Here is a 21,490-nt window from a genome sequence, read left to right on the forward strand (position 1 = left end):
TTTCGAAGCAACAATACGAAAACACGAAGGATCTCTAGCCTTGCCTGCAAAATACTTTCAAGTTCGGCATGTTATTCAGGTTCAGCATGTTATTCAGGTTTCCGTTTCCTTGACCAATGTTTATTATCTCTTTAAGCATGGATCAGTATTGTCTTCTAACTAAATTCTGAAGGGTGGCTTCACGTGGGTAATAAACAATGGAGTGTTGGTGCAAAAAAATCGGACCAATTACCTCTTGGATCGACCAAGGCCTATAATGTCGTCTCCTTGTCCATGGGTCTTGCAACTTCCAAGAGACGCGAGACGGCTACAGGTTCTAGCTACTCTGCATCTCTTCTCGTCCTTGATCCTCCTCGTTGTCCTTGAACAAGAACAAACAAATGATGGTCGACGAGGCCAGATTTAGCAATAATAAATTTGGAGAGTTTCAACTTAAATCACACGAGACAGATGTTACCACAGTTTGATCCGACACACAAGATTGATTTAGGGACTTACTGATACCGAAAAACACAAAATAGATTTGTACTACTACCTCCATCCCACGGAAGTTGTCTAAGATTTGTCTAAATTTAAATGTATCAAGACACTAAATAGCATCTAGATATATCTAAATTTTGATAAATCTCGGACAAGTTTGATGGGAAGGAGGGAGTAAATTTCAAGATTTACCATCACATTCATAGCAACAAAAAAACCGCAATAAGAAGGCTTACATGAAACACGACAAATCCAACACTTTGTTTTCTCATAGAAGGTCACACATCAATTCCGCTCAAGTGACCGAAGTATCAACTTTTTTACAAGGAGCTGGAGGACTGCATGTGCAGCAAAATACTCCCTCCATGCAGAAATATAAGACGTCGGGGGAATTTCCGACCAGGTGAAAATCGCTGAAAAGACGTTTCTACCCTTGATTTCAAATTACAATCGAGATCACGATCCGCGCGATCTCTTCCTCGCCCGAGTGCTCCTCCCACCCGCGTGTCGACGTTGATCCCTCGCCTAGGAGCCGCTTCTCCTCCGCCCTAGCGACCATCAGGTGCTCCACCTCCGGCAGCGACTGCACCTCCGGCCTTCGCCTCCGCCCAGTGACTCCACCTCTGGCCTCCAGCTACTTCTCCTCCGCTCAACAAGTCCCAGATCCGATCGATCCCAGAAGCCGGCCGCCGTCCCCTTAGCCAGTACCTCACCACCCCTCGTCAAGGGCTTCACCAGGAGACGCCAGGGCTAGGAGTCACCAGGGATCGAAGCACACACTGCCTCCTCATGCGCTTCCTCCTCCACCCACCATCCGGTTGCGCCACCCGGGTCGACCAGCTGCACTTCCCGAGAAGACAGCCGCACCTCCTAGGTCCATGCACCCAGCACCCACCAAATAGAGCGTCGGCCGGCACCTCCGAGTCCACACGCGCCGGCACAACACTTTCTTCCTCGCTCGGAAGCACAACGGATCACCATGGTTCTTCCAGGACCTCAACTTCTCTCCACCTTGAAGAGGAAGGAATTATCCACGAGGAGGAAGGCAACATGCACGAAGAGGAAGGCAACATATCAGAGTCAAATCACATTAACGTCAACTTCGGTATCCATTTATCTATTGTATTTGCAATTTATCTATTGTATTTGCAATTTTTCAACTACGATCGAAAAATGGATGCTGAAGTGTTGTGTTACGGGATATCAGGTCCATTACACTACTGGAAACACTATAACAAGAACTAATGCACTAATATCCCGAAACCAGGTATGATTAATTGATTCAGTATTGCACTGTAACTTGCCCCAGACCTAGCAAAATTAATGTCATTTGTTCTTATAGCAAAACAAGTGCTGGAGTATTTTTGTGCAAACAATACAAGTCGTTGGAGAATTCAACGGATTAAGCTGATATACGCGAGGCACAATTGCCTATTGGTCATTGTCATTTTCGGCATATGTTATTCCTCAGCCCACTCACCATCGGTGAACTGCCCTTTGACAAACACCAGCAATCAATGTTGGTTCCATGATACTCCATGATATATGCAAGGAACTGATGATACTCCATGAGTATTTTATCGTAACAATAATCATACTTGTAGCATAAATGTACGTATTCAAAGTAACCATTTCCCTTCCCCAAAATAAAAGTAAAAAGGAAGTACCCAGTGCTGAGAGCTCCTGCACTTGTGCGGGGTCTGGGGTTCCCTTCCCCAAAATAAAATAGAATAATTTTGAGTCGGGCTTTCTTTTCTACAAACTCTAGATATTCAGGAAGAAAACAAGAACATATCTTCTGAGCCGGCGACGTAGGTGAAATAATTCAAGAAAAATGAAAAGTGATATTGATACTACTGTCAGCTTGTTGTGCTGTGTTAAGATATGTTCACAAGCTTCTGTCAGTTTCTTCTCTAATAGTACTTGTGATATTGATAGTACTTGTCAAACACCATGTACACTTGCAATGCACTTGCTATAATGCAAGTAGCCAAAATCTGTCTACCAAATATGTCTACCATCTACACTTAACACGCACTTGCAAATCACATCAACCATGTAAGTTTAGTCCTTGGGAGTGAGTTGGAGTGGTATATAAGGGCTGCTGTTCTAGTCATTCCAAGTGAGTGAGAATAGAAAGAGCCCTCGCGCACTCCTCCTCCTCCGCCCGCCCCGCCCCGCCGCGCCTCGCCTCGCCTCGCCTCGTCACGCACGTCGCGTTTCGTGACTCGAGTTCGAGTTCGAGTTCGAGACACACTCATGAAAGAGCAGGCCGCCCCCTCTCATGTCGCTGGCGTTGTTCGTGTGAGAGCTCAGCTGCGGGTCGACCAAGCATTGGACAGCGGCTCGCTCTTTCTTATGAAGACGTTACGTAGCGGTGGCAGCGCACGTACAAGGCGACGGGGCGGAGTTTGATTTTTATTTTTTTACAAATGTGACCCTCTGCAAATTTCCATTACCGAAACTAACCCCTTCTCAACCAGTGCCGAAAATAATCTAGTGGAACCGTCAAATGGGACGGCGTAAAGTACTACCTCCTGCCAACTCACGTGGCGCTAAGTCACCTCCAGCCCACTCGATTTGGCGGAAATTACCACATGTCAAGCCTGTGTTGTGACGCTCATATAGCACAAAGTCAGTTTCCGTCGTTTCATACGGCGGAACGTCACTTCAGAGCCAACCGAATCGGCGAAAGACACGTGTCTCATTCTTGTCTTTCCGCAAAGCCATTTTTGGCAATAGAGTTGGAAGAAGGTTAGTTTTGGTGATGAGAATTTGTAAGGAGTCATATTTATATAAAAAGAATCGCAGGATTTTAACCATGCGGCGTGTTGGAAGGTTCTCTGCCCCATTCATGATTACCGGAGTTTTTACCGGTAAAAGAAATACCCTATACCGAGAAAAGAAAACCAAATATTTTGAGAATCGTGTTTCACAAATGGGTAGTTTAGGACTTCTCCAACGCAGCTACCCAAAAGAACACAAAATGTGTTCAGAGCATCTCCAGCCGCGTCCCCCAAAGCGTCCCCCAAATCGCACCGGATTGAGCATTTCGGGGACGTGTTTTGTTCGTGCCACCTTTGGGGGACGTCGCTTCCCAGCCGCGTCCCTCAAACGCCGCCCTCAATCAGGAATTCAAATTGTTGCATTCAAAAGAGATCGTTCCCGCCGAATCGTCGCGATCGAGTAGCGGCGATCAAAGTACTGGGCGCGCGATCATATTGCGGACCATAGTGCATGCTAAATTAGAAGAAGGGGTTGGTCGACGGCGACGTATCCTGAGTCGACGCAGGCCCGTCGATCACGATGACCTCGTCGCGATCTGCCCGGTGCTATGCATGCTCCGTCTGCTCCGCCGCCGTCGCATAGGCCGACGATGGTGTAGCGAGTCGAAGACGCGTCAGCCGGCTCTTGCTCCGCGGTTGCTGCCGCTGCCGCTTCTTGGGCCGCCGCGTCGGCCGCAGCGTCGGCCGCCGCCAATGTCGTCAAGGATCTGGCCTTTGAAGAAGTTGTGCGCCACCCGCGTCCGGGGAGACATTCCCTCTGTCGACGCTCTCGGCAGGGACATGTCGTCCCTGCGTTTCTTGAGCTCCAGCTTCTCCTCTTGCCTCTTGAGCAGCTCCGCCCACCTTTCGTCGGTCTTTTTGTCGCGGGAGAGAAAGGTCGAGGAGACGTCCGCGAGGCATTTCGTGATCGACGTCTGCGTCTTCTCACACGACGCGGCGTCGGCCAAGGCGGCCTTGGCAGCCTTGTTACCAGTAGGACGCCCTGCCGACGTTGCCGGCGGCGCGTCCAGATCAAACCGTTACTGGCACATTGCCATATGATCGTGTGGAGAATTTGTTTAATATAGTGCTTAGTGCGATAATGATAGTGGTAGCGTATATTTACCGCAGGCGAAGGAGCCGATCCTCCAATTCAGCAGCGCAACTAATCTCGTCGTAGCTCAGGTGAAGAAGCAGATGTCCCTAGTTCGGTTCGTTCAGGTGCTTGCAACTTGTGAAGATAGTGAGAGAGGGAGCACCCACGGCAGATGTAGATCCTTTGTCCTAGGCTTGGTAGAAGACGTAAAACGAGAGAGCGACTTGTCCATTGAGATATTGTCCGTGATGCTGTTTCACGCGAGACTGTACTGGGATCACTTTGCATTGCTGCTGAAACGTTGACAGTACCCACGGCATCATGTCAGAATTGTTTACTTTGTGTATCTAAAATCCAATCGAGATCGGACATCGAAGCTGTATCTTTTTTTTTACTCAACAAAAAAAAGGACTGATGGACGGGTGATGATCCTACCAAACAACGATAGAAAGCTGACACGAATTACCTGATCGCCCCAAGACACATCATCACTCATCGATCTGATTTCTCCACGGAGGTCACTTCTTCCTTCCTTTGGGCCACCAGAACCCGCTCTCTAGCTCGTTGCAGTCGGCCGCCACGCAAGAGAAGCTATCATACCATAGCACTCTCCTATCCTCTCCTCTCCTCGACAAAGTCAAAGTCTAAGTCATAGTCACACGCGCAATCCACACGCGGAGTGTGACGAGTCACTTGTATATGTAGAGCTGAGAGAGAGAAGGAGAGATAGGGAGGGAGGAAGATGGCAAGCGGTCAAGAAGAGGATGAGCGGTACTTTGGCAACTGACCTAGAAAAAACAAACAAAGTGCACGCCCCAATATGCTAGGCATTGATTATCTAACTTGCATGCATCGGGTAACGATAGGTTGGCTCATTTCACTAAAAGGAGGCTAATTATGGCGTTAGATGATGGCTCATTCACCATGACTGAGACACACACACGACATCTCCGATCCTTCTCCATCTCCCTCCCGGTTGATGCTACCAAATGGTCCTGCTATATGTGTGTTGCACAGAACTCCAAAATCTTCATATGGGTTGACAAATCTGCACTTTCTTCACCTTTTAATTTTATAATTTTAGTTAAGAAGAAGTCTAAGTTATAGTTACACGGGCAGTCCACACACGGTATGTGACGAGTTACTTGTATATGTAGAGCATAAGAGAGAGAGGAATATGTGGCTCACTTTGGCAACTGGTATAGGAAAACCAAACAGAGCGCACACCCCGGTATGCTAGACATTGATTATGTGACTTGCATGCACCGCGTAATAACGAGTTGGCTCATTCGCTAAAGGGAGGCTAATTAAGGCATTAGACCATGGCCCATTCACCAGGACCGAGACACACAAACGACATATTGAATCCTTCCCCATCTCCCTCCTGGAGTCCTGGTTGATGCTACGAATTAGTCTGGCTACATATGTGTGTCGCACAAAACTCTAAAATCTTAGTATGGAGGATTGACAAATCTGCACTTTTTAATTTATCATTTCAGCCGAGAAAATATTGAAATCTGTATTTGTTGCATCTACTGTGATCGATATATTTACTATGCATGTAAAGCGTCGGGGGCTAGGGCAAAACGACACTCATTTTGTTATCTCAAGTAACTGGTCGGCATCAACAACTAAAAACACACAAGAATTAAGGTCCAAGAATGGAGACCACACACGCTAGCTGGCCACGATGACCAACACCATGAAACTTCCAGGGGTTTCCATCAAGTTTTCAGTTTTGCTAGAAAAAACTGTTGTTCTTTATTTATTCTCACACGTAAAAGGTTACATTCGTGGTCAAAACATGTCATGAGAAGCGGAGGAGCCGAGTCAAGCAACATGCTACTACATAAGTACAGATTACACGATCCATCAAGTTGAAGAGCGAAGCAAATATAGCATGCCCGGCCGGCCGGAAGCAGCAGTCCTCCATTTCAGGTGGTACAAGCAACCATCGGCCAGGACAACTACTATTTCTCTCCACTTCAAAAGACACATGTAGCTCAACATTAAATAAGTGGCAACAATTCATAAAAGAAAATGCCCTACAGATCGTAACACAAGCACGGACCCGACAGAGACTCAATTTTACTGATACATCATGTTGTGTCGTGTACAACGCACCGCAAACAAATCCACCTCCGGTGCTCACGCAGCAAGCTCGGATGTTGTTGCTGGCACCTTGCTCAGGTAGCTCCTTTCGCACTTGCCCGGACAAAGCTTGACATCCGCCACCCACCTCCATCCCAGCCATCAACACTACATACCAGCCCTGCTGAGAATAACAGATCATGTTGTTTGTAACGAGTAAAAAAAGCTACTCGTTATTAACCAATTTGTTTGATACCAATTTAAGGGAATTAAGGTTGCAGTACAACTACTTAGACATGGCAACTCAATAAAAGGACACCCAGGTTGGATTAGGACATGATCCATTAGACTCCAAAAAAATATCAGATCCATTGTTCATTGAATAATCTGCATCTAGTGGACTGTACCTAAAGAAACATAACAAACCTTTAGGTTTCCGAAACAACAGGACATGGGCTAAAGCAGTACGAGAGAAACAAAATGATAACATCTACTGGACTGTACCTGGTCCGATAGCAAGAGCGTAGGTGAAGCGGGAAGTAGTCGAAGCTGACAACAGGAAAGGCCTGCAACCATGCTCGAGGTGCAGGAGGCCACGACCTGCACAAAAGTAACACCACCGGACTAATGCAGCCGGAGGCAATCCACACTGAATAGCTGGATAGGGACGGGGTGGACCAAGTGGAGCTTTGAAGATCCACACAAGGCTGGGTCGCATTATCCTCGACGCGGAGCTGAATCACCCTCTCCTGCATCAGACCAAGCGCAAATTGCAAATAACAAAAACAGTTTTTATTTGTTAAACAACATTTACATTTAGGTAGCAATTACAGTAGATTTGCCTCATGATAAAGTATCTCAGGTAAGAAGATTTACATCTAGATGGCAGTTTCAGTCTGAACTTTATCTAAGCTAGCTCATGGAAAAGGCCAAAACATTTCAATGCTGCATGAAGTTTGCAACTCAGGTAAACAGTAATCTAAATTCCAAGAGAAAGAAACTGAGATGAAATAGTTTGGGTTTGGCCACATGCATTGGTTTGACACAAAATTGATTTGCATTTGACACTAAAAAATGCATGGCAGAGAGCAGTAAACAAAGCTGATCCATCCAGGCCGCATGATGACATCCACGATACATTTGCAAGGATCCTGTTCTCCGTCAATCTTGAAGTTCCCATCGAATGTTTCCGGCATGCTGATGCGCCGCCCAACACCTTCTCCTCTTCCAGTTGAGTCTGGAAGTATGAGTAACAACGTTCGGTAAAGGTTTATACAGCCGAGGTTTCGAAGCAACAATACGAAAACACGAAGGATCTCTAGCCTTGCCTCGCAAAATACTTTCAAGTTCAGCATGTTATTCAGGTTCAGCATGTTATTCAGGTTTCCGTTTCCTTGACCAATGTTTATTATCTCTTTAAGCATGGATCAGTATTGTCTTCTAACTAAATTCTGAAGGGTGGCTTCACGTGGGTAATAAACAATGGAGTGTTGGTGCAAAAAAATCGGACCAATTACCTACTGGATCGACCAAGGCCTATAATGTCGTCTCCTTGTCCATGGGTCTTGCAACTTCCAAGAGACGCAGACAGCTACAGGTTCTAGCTACTCTGCATCTCTTCTCGTCCTTGATCCTCCTCGTTGTCCTTGAACAAGAACAAACAAATGATGGTCAGCAGGCCAGATTTAGCAATAATAAATTTGGAGAGTTTCAACTTAAATCACACGAGACAGATGTTACCACAGTTTGATCCGACACACAAGATTGATTTAGGGACTTACTGATACCGAAAAAACACAAAATAGATTTGTACTACTACCTCCATCCCACGGAAGTTGTCTAAGATTTGTCTAAATTTAAATGTATCAAGACACTAAATAGCATCTAGATATATCTAGATTTTGACAAATCTCAGACAAGTTTGATGGGAAGGAGGGAGTAAATTTCAAGATTTACCATCACATTCATAGCAACAAAAAAACCGCAATAAGAAGGCTTACATGAAACACGACAAATCCAACACTGTTTTCTCATAGAAGGTCACACATCAATTCTGCTCAAGTGACCGAAGTATCAACTTTTTTTTACAAGGAACTGGAGGACTGCATGTGCAGCAAAATACTCCCTCCATGCAGAAATATAAGACGTCGGGGGGAATTTCCGACCAGGTGAAAATCGCTGAAAAGACGTTTCTACCCTTGATTTCAAATTACAATCGAGATCACGATCCGCGCGATCTCTTCCTCGCCCAGGTGCTCCTCCCACCCGCGTGTCGACGTTGATCCCTCGCCTAGGAGCCGCTTCTCCTCCGCCCTAGCGACCATCGGGTGCTCCACCTCCGGCAGCGACCGCACCTCCGGCCTTCGCCTCCGCCCGGTGACTCCACCTGCGGCCTCCGGCTACTTCTCCTCCGCTCAACAAGTCCCGGATCCGATCGATCCCGAAGCCGGCCGCCGTCCCCTTAGCCGGTACCTCACCACCCCTCGTCAAGGGCTTCACCGAGGAGACGCCGAGGGCTAGGAGTCACCAGGGATCGAAGCACACACTGCCTCCTCATGCGCTTCCTCCTCCACCCACCATCTGGTTGCGCCACCCAGGTCGACCAGCTGCACTTCCCAGAAGACAGCCGCACCTCCTAGGTCCATGCACCCAGCACCCACCAAATAGAGCGTCGGCCAGCACCTCCAGGTCCACACGCGCCAGCACAACACTTTCTTCCTCGCTCGGAAGCACAACAGATCACCATGGTTCTTCCAGACCTCAACTTCTCTCCACCTTGAAGAGGAAGGAATTATCCCTGAGGAGGAAGGCAACATGCCTGAAGAGGAAGGCAACATATCAGGTCAAATCACATTAACGTCAACTTCGGTATCCATTTATCTATTGTATTTGCAATTTATCTATTGTATTTGCAATTTTTCAACTACAGTCGAAAAATGGATACTGAAGTGTTGTGTTACAGGATATCAGGTCCATTACACTACTGGAAACACTATAACAAGAACTAATGCACTAATATCACTGCTGTCATAGCCACTTGTCCATGTGACAGTCATCTAGCATGACACGACAAAAACCCACCATTGGATGCGATCACTCACAGAGTAGATTACCTAACCAACAAATAATAACAAGTATGTGCCAGAAATCCACCTCATTCCATGTTTTTCCAAGCGCTAAACGGGGATAAACTGGAGCATTCGGGTTTGCGAAAGCAATCTTGTTCGACACTGCGACGAGTGTTGGCTGCAAATGAATCGCATAACGTTAGTCTTATAACTATAGTAACAGAACTCACTGTATAACAAGATTGCCTAAACGTACACCACGGTGTTTCAGTAACTCACATTTGAGAATCCACCGGTGAACAATCCGAAGGAAAAATCCTGCCGCTGGTTGATCAACTGGAATTTCAGAGTCCCTTTCCCTGACTGGGCGTAGCCTGACGAGTAATTTGCAAGCTGATACTGAAACCAACATAAGAAGAATTTCAAGTGAGGATCATATCCGGACTCTAGATAATGTGAAGGTCGCTCATTCTGTCCACTAACTAACCTTTATCGGTGCCGAGCATATGTCAGGACCTGGTATTTGGCCTGATATCTGAGAACCTGGGCATGTGGTCGCACTGTATGGAAGTGTAAGAAATAATCAGAGCAGGGATAATGTACGAATCACGGTTCACAGTCTCAGTTAAAAATCTGAACATCCCAAGAAAATGTACTGGTTCATACTTGATTTCTGAAGGGGAGAAAACTCCGATCCAATCGTCGTCGCTTGCATGTGGAACCGCAAAATCTACGGTTACCCAATGTGTATCTTCACCCTGTATCCGCAACAACATCGTATCACTTTTTTTTGTTATTTCTTTGTACTACAGCAAGCAAAATATCAAGAGGCAAAATAAAAAAGGTTTCCACGACTAATATAAGTGTTCGGCGAAATTCACTGGCAAAAATATCGTGTACTAATCAGGTGAATAAAAGAACCTGAAGGAAGCGACAGTAGGGACTAATCATGCATTAGAAATCTATATCAGTTTTGCTGACAGCATACAGCGTGCGTGATCGTTGACTGACTACTAGCTGGTCCGTCAAGCAAATTTGGCTAGGTGCAGCGAATATCCACGTAAAATATCCACATTTTTGGTTCCACCCGTGATCGACCACAGGAGGCACGTGAGAGCTTGGCGCCATCCTCAAATCCCAATCACTGACCTAACCTAACGCGAGTGGGAAGGGCCGAGAATTTTGGGAGCAAAGGACAACATGTACCTTGGCTCCGAGCGGACAAGGGATGCCCTGGCCGAGGCGGGCGCCGTCGATGCCAATCATCGCCTGTTTTCAGCGATAACAGTTGGACGCCTACTCCGGCGGCGGTATGCACCGTCGCAAGATCGAAGCAATCATCACATGTGCAGTTCGTCTGTCTGGCGGGTGAGGTTTTTGTAACAAGGTCGCGACTCGCGAGGAGCTGGCGCGTGCTCTCTGTCGTAATGTCACGGCAGCGACGGCGGCTCAAGAGTACTGGGACTTTCTACCGAAGGATTGAACGGGGAAACAAGAGCGAGAGTTTTTACTAGACAGGCACGGTCCAGGCAGCGTGAACCTCAACGATAACGATTTCAACATGAAGCAAATTCTGCGGAATTTATCAGGGAATGGCAACCTCCAGAGGCTCCAGCCAACCATGTCACAGCAAGAGCAGGGTGGGCACTGAAGCGAAGGAAAGGATACGTACCCGCGAGCCGAGGAGCTTCGGCGAGGCCCTCACCGCGGCGGACGCGTCCAGCGCGACGCGGGCGCGGTGGACGGCGATGCGCGACAGCGGATGCACGCCGTGCCCGGCGACGCCGCACGCGGCGAAGGCGAGGGCGAGTGCCAGAATGAGCAGGCCGCCCCCTCTCATGTCACTGGCGTTCGTGTGAGAGCTCAGCTGGGTCGACCAAGCATTGGACAGCGGCTCGCTCTTTCTTATGAAGACGTTCTGTAGCACTGGCAACGCACCCACAAGGCGACGGGACGGCAGTTTATTTCTACAAATGGGAGCCCCTGCAAATTTCCATAGCCGAAATTAAGGACATCTCCACCAGACCGATCGAAAACAGCGACCCAAACGGTTTATTTTTATCTTTTTAGGTCAGCCCGCAGACAGCTTGGACCTGGCTATCTGGTTGCTAGGACAGTGCGTGCAGCGGCACGATTCATTCGGTATGCTGGCAATTTGGTCCGCTCACCAAAGACAACTAATTCGGAATGAAATTTAAGAAGCACACAAAAATTCGATTGAAATTTCTTTGAACGTAATTTACACATTTTAAAATAAAGTCTACACCCTAGTTTCGAGAGTCATCGTCTTCTTCGTTGTCGGAGACGAGGTCGACGAAGGGTGGGTGCGTCCACAGCTGATGCGCCCAAGCAGGGACCTCCGACGGCTACAGCAGGTAGTGCGGCTGCAGCGGTTGCGCATACTGTGGCGATGTGGCTGGCGACACGTACTGCGGAGGAGGTGGGACCATCTTAGTGTCCCGTGTTGCTTGTGGTGGCGCGTGCGGTGGCAATGGTGGTGGCGGTGGAAGGGAAGAAATGTGCTCCGCCATCATCACCGACAGCTTGACGACGTCGTCCAGCTCGGGCCATTTCGAGTCCTCGTCCACCCTTGATGCGGCTAAGGCGGCGGTTGTGGCCGCGTCCTTGTCATAGACGTCGGGAATGATGGCCTCCAGCTTGACAGTTGCTGGAGACGGCACGTCCTCTATCTCCTCGTCGTAGTCCACCTCGTCCTGGTTGTCGAGCGCGGCGTCGTCGGGCAGGAAATCATGCGTACCGTGGACCGTCTAGCGCACCTCGTGCTCCCAGGCAAGGAAGGCACAACAGAAGTTTTCGCGTAGGTGCGCGTCCTCGTACTGCTGCGCCAGCGGGAGCCGCTCAATTCGTCGGCACATATCCTGGTGTAGCAGCGCCTGTCGGTCCCTAGGCGGAGGCGGAACATGGATCCTCCCCCTGTTCATATGCCACCCATGTGGCAGGGAGACGTCGCGGTGGCGGCAGGGTTTTCCATGTGCCCACCGCCGTTGCGCCTCCTGCACCGGCATGTACCGCCTGTTGCGGCCCGGTTGTTGCGGAGGAGGAAGCGCCACCACCGCCGTCGCTTGTGGACCGACGAAATGCGCCGGCTATGGGAGTGGAGGCAGCAGGCTGCCGCGCGTAGGGTTCCGCCGAGGCAAAGAATCCCGGCGGCCGGACGAGGACCCAACCTCGTGGTCCTTAGCGGTGTTCTTCATCCACTTCATCAGCCTCGTCTCTGGCAAGGCGAGATCTCGGAGGAGTGGCAATGGTCGCGGCCATGCGAGTGGGGGAGAAGAGGCGGGTGCAGCGGCGGTTTAAGTACCCCTTGCCATCAATACCGACGCATGCACGCGTAGCTTCCACCACCATCGGCATCAATGTCGGCACGGGAGTTGAGGCGGTGGGTGCAGTTGGCAGCGACATCTTTGATGACAAACGCTGCCGCCGGTCAGTCTTCTGATGTCGGGTCTCTTCCAAGCAGGCCTGCGGTACACGCGGCCGGACATGCATTATCCACGCAGCGTGCGCGCCCATGCATGGGTTCCCCAAATTTGATACAACAATGGGTTGAGATGGACGGATTGATATGTTTGAATCGCCCCATTGGAGCATGCGCAACCAATATGTTTGCCCGTGTGGATTGAATCAGACGCGTGAGAACAAGATTTTTTTAGCTAAAGGAGCATAGCCCTAGGGAAAAGTCCGGTTTAAACCCGGGTGCATGTGAACCCAGGTTGAAAATACATTTTCCAAAAGTTAAAAAGATTCTAAAATAAAATAACCGGGTACGTACGCATGTTCCATGTGTGCGTAGAAAGTTTTCGCGGAGAAACCACTTTTTTATTTCAGAATCTAAAAAAGACAAAATACGTCACATATATACTGCTATATAGCCCTGTAAAATTTCACTTTTTTGCCGAGACAAAATAAAAGGTTTTTTCGTCACGAAACTCATGTCCAGGGCACATATTTGAGATCATCTGGAAAATTATTTTGTGTTTCAATTTTTAAAACATGTTTTGACATCACAAACCGAACTTTTTTAAAAGTGGGTTCACATGCACCCATGTTCTATCTATGCAGTCTCCCTAGCCCCAGCCTCTACATCAATAGATGCAGACGGCTTGCTTTATTAAACCAAAGTGTCAAATCACTAATATTCCAATATTATTTATTACATTCATTGATCGGCTAAAGTGGATACATAAATCAATCAAAAGAAAATACAGCACACAGAAACACTAAGCATTTGCCATTCTATAAAGATGCATCAGCCTGATGAAGATGGCCCCAATGCCAGAAGTAGCATAGCAGACGGCACCTCCCGTCAAGTGAGATGGCGGAAAGTACATCCAGCCAACTCACATATGGTGCTACGTCACCTTCAACCCACCGTCAGAAATTGCCACATGTTATGCATGTGTTGTGAAGCTTTAGGACGTGACCAATGCTTCAACGTTGGACTATATTTCTAGCTATCTACAAAATTTCGGATGGTTTAAGAGCATTTTCAGCCGTGTTTTCCCAAAACGACCTTCAAACGGCATCAGATCGAGCGTTTGGGGATGCTTTTATTCGTGCCGCGTTTGGGGAACGTCGTTTTGTATGTACGATAAAGATTTCAAAAAATATAAACACTAAAATAACGTTTTATTTGTCCTTTTTTATTTTTATTTCAATAAAGAGAAGAAATTTGTATGTACGATCAAGACTTCGAAAAATATAAACTAATTTTCAAAGTATGCAACATAAACAAATTACTTATACAAACGGGAGTGGTGTTTTGGAACATGGGAGCATATACTCCCTACATTTTAAAATGCATCTTACACATATTTTAAATTTTAAAAAAATTGAAACAAAAAATTCGCATGTACATGTTCACGTGCTATGCGCTCACAAAGTCGATTCATAAAAAATGAACTTATCATGTGACGTGTGTAAAAAAGACAAAATTCAGTGCTAAAAACAATGATTTTCACATGATAAGTTTTCTCTTTTTTACATAGGCCACAAAAAAAATTATTTTTCGTGAAACTTGACGCAAACACATATATTATGGAGATGTACATGTAGAATTTTTTGTCAAAAATTTTCCACACTTCGAAATATGTTTTGTTGGTAGAGGGAGCATACGCACCCGGGAGCCGAATTGAATTTCCGTATACAAACTTCAAAAAATATGAACTAATTTTTTAAACTATTTCTTCTTTGATAGCCCCGCCTCGTCGTCCTCCCGGAGGCGCTTCCTGCTCGTCACCTCTTCCGAAGAGCCGTTGTCGTTCGACGCATTGGAGGAACTTGTGTCCCCCTCCGACGAGTAGTTCTTGTTGTATTCGTCATCGTCGGTGCTCGCCGGATGCGCCTTCGCCTCCGCCTTCGCCTTCGCTCGGGCCCTTGCCACCTTCTTTGCCGCCGCCTCAGCCTCTTCCTCCTCCTCCTCCTCCTTCTCATGGCCGTCTCGGCCTCCCAGTATGTATCAATAGCGGGATTTGTTCATTCGCGTGACGGAAAGATACATAGGGCCCGCTCGGTGAGATTACATCCATAAAGCTATGAAGCGTAGAACTAGGTCATGGGGATGGAATCGAACAGAACGAGTTGAATAGCCTTGTCAGTAACGAGATCGAACTAGGTATGATGATGCCGACAATCATATCTCGGACGAGTGCTGATATCGAAGGAACAAAGGGAATGGAACTCAACGTAATGGTTCACACAATGATCACATCTTTGTAGAATGCACAAGGATCATTATTGTTATCGAGAACACTCTGGTGGTCATTGGTCGAGAGCCGTCTCGGTCATGTCTACATAGTTCTCGATCGTAGGGTAACACACTTAAGGGTTTAACGAAATTAAGATAGTTTTGTATCCATAGGAGATAGAGAGAGAACACCGAAAAGGGTTCGGAGTGCCCGAAGGATGTTCGGAGTGATTTAATAGGTGTCTCGTATATATGGAAATGTTGTAATATGTTTAAATATGTTAATTGGATGAATTAATACATTAAAATATAATTTTTAATTAAAAATGTTTTTTAACTAAAAAGGCCTCCTTACCTTAATTGGGCCCCATATGAAAAGGGGCCCATGACGGAGAGGTGGCTGGCCACCCCATGGGCCAAGGGGGCGGCTGGCCGGCCGGCCGGCACACCACCTCCTTGCCTTCCCTTTTGTCCCACACTACCAGGCCATAAACTGAAGTATTACCTTTCCCACTATATATAGAGGTCGGATGGGATAAGTAAATACACAATTGCTCCGTGTGGTTTCCCGAAGAACTGCGCAGGGTGGGAGACAACTCCACCCAGTACACGGGAGCGCTGCTGGGATCCGGATTCAGAAGATGAACTTCCGCAACCCTGCTGCATCTGGGCCGGGAGCGTCATTGAGCACCGCACGTGTGCGAAACCTTCGAGGTGCAACACTTGGGGGGACTTGACGTCGTGGAGAGGACTACTACTTAACCATGTGGCCAGCGTCATGTTCGACTACATCATCCACATTCTATCGGAACGCTAACCACTATCGGACTACAAGAGGTATGTTACCGATATCATCTCCATTGCAGCATTACATCGTAGATAGATCATGGGCACCGGTGTACGATAGTTAGAACTTTTTTGTTTGCTGCTGCAAACACCGATATTTTGGCCGTGGTATATTACAGCTTTTTTTGTAGTGGGAGGAGTTCAAATTTTACTCGTCATAACCTATTGTTACGGATGTTTAATCAACTCATAGCCAAAATCTGAGATTTCTCTCTTGATAGATCGTTTAAGGCCAGTGGAGTTGTTAATGGTGCAAGACACGCATAAAGAAATATCTCACTTTAGTTTAGAAAAAAAGGGTTTTTGGAATCAATCTCAACTACCGCTAAATAAGGCTCCATTAAACAACTCATTTAAAAAAGTAACTCAAAGTCTCTCATTAATTTCTATGCGGTTGAGTTTTCTTCTAAAACTAGACTCTTAGGACAATTAATACAACACCCAAGTCATCAGTGAAAGAGACATTTTCATGTTAAATATAATTTTCATAATTTTTCCAATAGCAAGATTTGGTTCTCTAAGAAAATAGAGTAACAATTAATTAACCAATCATACGAGTTGATAAAAAAACTTTACTATAATTGTCAAGACACACTCCAACAAATATAATAACTCCACAATACTACTAACTAGCATGGGTATTTCAAATCAGAAATAGGAGTGGCAAGACATACGTCAACTTCATGAGCTCACTATTTTCTTCTGTGTGATGTGTTCCTTCAAAACTTGAGAGGCCCAACCTTCCCGCAATAATCCTTGGGAAACAGTGGAATGGGAACACCGAAAGAAAACACGAAAGAATAAAAGGAGACATATTTATGGGTTTTTGTGTATGGGATAAAAAAAATAGAAAGAAAGGTGACAAAGAAAAGGCTAAACCTTCAACAAAAACAAAACAAAAAAAAAGGAAAAAAAGAGTGTTGGAACCAAGCCATGACGAGTGTTTCAAAACTCTCATGAGCTACCGTGCAACCTAAGTTATTACAAGATAAAACAAAAAGACGTCACATCTTGATGTAGGAGCGTAAACAACCTCCCCAAACTTACGTTCTTGCAAACCATCTTGGTAGATCATCGCGGTGGTGGCTGGTAGTTCGAAGGGCCCCAAGCTTGACTCCGTTGATCAAATTTTTGCGACATGTTCAACATGGTGTCGTGGAGGGAGTCGGTCAGGTTGCCCATGTTGTCGATGGAGCCTCCAAGCGAGTAGATCTTGTTGTACGTGGGATAGAGTTGCGGTGGTACTTCTTGTTCAGGTCCTCCTTCTTCCACATCTTCCTCCTCGGCTTCTTCAAGGTTCATCTTCTTGTTCTTCCACTACAACATAATGCAATTATCCATTCACAAAGAAGAATAAAATGTTAGGAAAAGGAGCGGGGAATAAACGCCTAGCTCTAGGGATATGAACCAAAAATTCACCTCGCTTTTTGTAAAGCATGTTGACAGCTCAGAGAGTAGTATAAGAAATGCGTCGCTCAACGTCCGATGGTTGAAGTCTACTTAAAAGTTACATCGAGAGCTAGGGCCGTGGCGATAACGGTTGCAATACCTCCACAGGCGATGTCCCTGCGGGTTTGAAAAGCTTAACGTTCAAAGTGAAAAAGAAGAACGGTGCCCAAACTATTGTGTGTGTGCGAGTCGACCGGTGGCACGATACAATTGGTAGGGAGCAAGTCTACCCACACTCACTCTAGCCTCTGTCATCGCCGTCGTAGAAGAAGACCTTGGATCCCATGATGGTGTATAGGCGGTTGGGCGCCGGAGGGGCAGCGCGCACAGTAGGGCGACGGCTCAGCGAGCAACTTCTTGACGAGGCTGGCTAGAGCGGCACCCCTGCAAGCGACGACGGTGTGGTAATGGAGTTTGGGGGACCAATGTTTGAAAATAATTTGAACTTCTAATTGGAAGGAAAAGTTTAGGTTAGTTTCCTAGTAGTAGTCTACGTACTACACTATTCCTAGTTGGAGCTGGCTTGCATGCCATGGTCGTTTAAACGGGGTTTTTGCTTCGGTGCACACAACGGCCAGGATCTTCCGATACCTCTTTGTGAGCTAACGTATTCCTTCAATTTTAGTTGTGGAGACAGGGAGAGGGGGGACACTGAAGCACACCTGAACGGATGTACTCCCTCCGTCCATTAATAGATGTTCCATGGTTCGTCTAAATTCGAATGTATCTATGCACTAAAATATGTCTAGATACATTTGAATTTAGACAAACTTTGACATCAAAAGATGGACAGAGGTAGTACTAGTCCGGGTACTAGTTGATATAGTGCTAGGTTCTGGTACGACTAGGTTTAGGAGGTGTTAAGAATGTTGTCACTGCATATATATGCACAGGTCATGTCGGTTCTGTAACAACCCAAAAAAAAATTTGAGAAATAAAGACAAAAGAAGGGCACAAACACGTTCCCTTAGAGCTAAGATTTTCTTGCGTGTGTGTCCTTGTCGGATTTTATATGATCGATCCGTCGGCAAATTTCAACAATTGTATCAAAAGCAAGGTCGAGAATTTGAAGTCACGTTGTCCTCAGAAATTTGAAGTTGCACGGTGGAGTGACACGGAGGAAAACAGCCGGCTGGTTGTGGTCGCCAAGGCATGGAGGTGGATAATTGTTGATGTGAGAGATGGTGTCGAGATGCGGTGTCGGGAGTCTCGTCAAGTTGTTCATTCCGGGGAGCATGAATAATGGAGTCAAATACGTGTGAGTTGGCACGTTGAGTCGGTGTTGGATCCAGGGCCGGGTCTGGCCCAGGGCAAGAGGTGCGATGGACCGAGGCCCAGCCGAAACAGGGGCCCATATCAGGTACGTTCTGTGTATAGGGCAAAGTAGAAAGAGAAAAGAAAAGGCCCATCTATGATCTATCGCACAGCTTGGCGGAGACGTTTCGTTTCTCTCGATAGAATTGAATCACGCTCGGAGGAATTCGTCGGTCGTCTCGCGGCCTCGCCTCGCACGCCTCGTGCGCCCTGAAATCCCAACTACCTATTTCCCTAATCACCCAGGGTCACCGAGAGTCGGAGACGGAGGAACGGCTGCACGGGAGTATGAATTCGGAGAGATCAAGATCAACCAGGGCCTGAGATCAACAGGTATCTCGGATTAAAAAACTCGAGGAGCGCACGACACTGCTGGCCGACTCTAATTTTTCTTTCGTTTTACAGCACTTGCAGTTGCTCCCCTTCCCTATCGGCTGTCGAATGTTGTTAGCAGTTTGTTTTAGTTCGTCAGTTTTTCCCGTTCCATGTCAATTTCAGTTTGTTTCTCGAGGAGACAGCCACTCCGTGATGGTGATCTAAGATGAGGCACTAATTTTGTCAAAACTTCTACTCATGGTAAGCCAGCGGATATTGACTTAGATAATTTTGTTTCTGAACTAAAAGTATTGCATATGACATTCCCAAACACCCTCATGTCAGCGGATCGGATTTTTGAGCTTGTTAGATCTACACATTGTTATCTAAATGTCTAATTTGCGTATTGTATCCTCTTGATCTCGACACTGTCATTGATGAATTTGCATTATAAAATGCACGTAAATCTTGTTTCTCATGTTTACTGGAGGGTTTGGAGGTTTGTTCGCCTGTTGTTTCTATTTATTTATGCGATGTAGCTTCCATGAAATTTATTAGATATTGATGTCAATAAAAACTTCCCGTGTTTTATGAGTTTGCAATAATTTTATGCATTCATGTATGGAGTTGATTTTTTCTCTCCGTTGGGGCCCATTGATGGAGTCCGCCCTGGGGCCTTCGAAAGCACAGAGCCGGCCCTGGTTGGATCGATATTGTGTACGTGCTAAAAGACAAGGTGGCTAGGTGGCTAAAAGACAAGGTGGCGAGAAGATCAAGCTCGGCGCGTAGTGGGACGGTGACCGGTTAAATTTATCGATGTTAAGAATGGTGGTGCGTCAGTCTTGCACTTTGCACGCGTATGCGAGCTTGTGGACTAGTAGTCTCGGTAATGTTTTGGAGTTTAGTCGACAATCCGCGAATCTCCAAGAAGTCAAGACCAGGAGAAGTTCGAGGAGACAATAAGTTTAGATCAGGGAGAGATTGTTGGAAAATAATTTAAACTCTCAAAGATTGGAAGGTAAAGTTTAGGTTAGTTTGCTAGTAGTCTACATAGTACCGGTTGATCTCGTGCCAGGTTCTAGTACGACTAAGTTTAGGAGGTGTTGATTCGGTTGTGAGTGCATATGTATATGCACGGGTCGTGCCAGTTCTGTAATAACCTAGAAAAGGTTAAGAAATAAAGACAAAAGGAGCCATTGACGATAGATTTTCTGGTAGGTGTGTTTGCCAAATTTTATATGATGTGTGGGTAAAAAGATATTGAAACGGAGACAAAAGCTTTGCCTCATTCGTTAATTAAGAAGAAAGTGTTCAGTTTTTAGAAAAAAATCGGACGAAAACCTACAACGTGGCCAAACCCACACAAACCGCGCCCACACTTACAACCAACCGTAACAACGACCTGAAACAACAGGACGCACCCACACTAGCTAACACAAAGGACGACGAGCCGACACGAACGAACTCCAACCACGACACTCCAAAACCGCGCCGACAAAGACATGCCATGACATTGGAGGCACCCATCAGTCCACTGCGGATCCAGGGTAAATAGCAGTTAAGGTGGCGAGAAAATCACAAACCTCTCTAGCAACAACACCTCTGGGCACCATTGCCAACAAACTTGACTTAGGCATAACCTTACCACCACCCAACTTCAAGAGCTCAGGCACCACAGATGAACCTGGGGAAGATTGAATGAAGAATAAGGAGTGCTAACGGAGTTCGGGAGCTTTGAGGACAGAAGGAGATATGAGGGACTGTAGGACCTCACCATTTTAGGGTGCCGATCTTTGTGTGTATCTGTGCTAGTCCCTGGATCAATCGCTAGCACACATAGTGCAAGATGTAATACCAAGATACAAAGGTCTTTATTACATCGTATGATCCAGTAGCACATGATGGCTTACAAAATGTGTAGCACAAGGCTAGCCTATCATCAGAGTTGACAGCGAACAACATAGACATCATGGAGCCCTTCATCTTCATGTGTCACAGGCGAGCATGTTGAGGATAGACTCGGAAACCTAATCATCGTAACTCACTTTTCTATTGAAATATCTGCAACAGGTAAAGTTACAGCAAAAAAATATTTGGTCAATACTTTGAACGTATTGGCAAGTTCACGAGAGAGTGGGAAAAGACCTATAAACTACATGCATATTTCCCAAGGTGGGGTTTCAGGCTTAATTTTGCAGAAAGCAGGTTTTATCCTATCTTTTCAAATAAGTTTTACATCCTTTATAAAATCTTGAGGACACTTGGATAGACGACATACAAAGTGCTCCTAGCCCATGTTCAACCCATCAAATTTTTAAGTTAAGAAATTGGAATGAGGAAATCTTTCAAACAAATCCAG

At 46.4% G+C, this 21,490-nt stretch overlaps 1 long non-coding RNA gene across 1 annotated transcript; it reads right to left on the reverse strand.

Moving 5' to 3' along the window:
• Window positions 1-9,450: 9,450 nt before the first annotated feature.
• On the reverse strand, window positions 9,451-9,895 carry LOC124652848. Its single transcript, XR_006987765.1, has 3 exons — window positions 9,780-9,895; window positions 9,586-9,678; window positions 9,451-9,488 (listed from the first exon to the last, which is right to left on the reverse strand). It is a non-coding gene; the product is annotated as an uncharacterized LOC124652848 (long non-coding RNA).
• Between the last annotated feature and the right edge of the window lie 11,595 nt (window positions 9,896-21,490).

The sequence above is a fragment of the Lolium rigidum genome, chromosome 5 (assembly GCF_022539505.1).
Source record: "Lolium rigidum isolate FL_2022 chromosome 5, APGP_CSIRO_Lrig_0.1, whole genome shotgun sequence".
Classification (NCBI taxonomy): Eukaryota; Viridiplantae; Streptophyta; class Magnoliopsida; order Poales; family Poaceae; genus Lolium; species Lolium rigidum.